A 337-nucleotide genomic window follows, 5' to 3' on the forward strand; every position below is an offset into this window, starting at 1 on the left:
CCAATGCCATGCTAGTCACCAACATTAGTAGATCTCGTTCGCTTCCTTGCATTGTTTGCCTTGTTTGTTGCAATTGATTTATTGTGCAGGTTACGCTCTCCCCACTCGCGTCTCCCTCTGCAACAGTTGTCTCATTCCAGTGAATACGCCGCGTCTTTGCACCGGCTGGCTGTTACGCGGACGTTGCAGGTGTTGGTTGGGGGTGTTTCTGTGGTATTGCAGTCTCCGGCATAAAAAAATCCCTCGCTCGCAAATTAGGTTTGCTGAAAATGAGTAAACGCCTACATTCCGTAAATCATGAAAGGGAATTGGAATAAAGGCAAAAGAGATGGGAGAA

The sequence above is a fragment of the Penaeus monodon genome, chromosome 33 (genome assembly GCF_015228065.2).
Source record: "Penaeus monodon isolate SGIC_2016 chromosome 33, NSTDA_Pmon_1, whole genome shotgun sequence".
Classification (NCBI taxonomy): Eukaryota; Metazoa; Arthropoda; class Malacostraca; order Decapoda; family Penaeidae; genus Penaeus; species Penaeus monodon.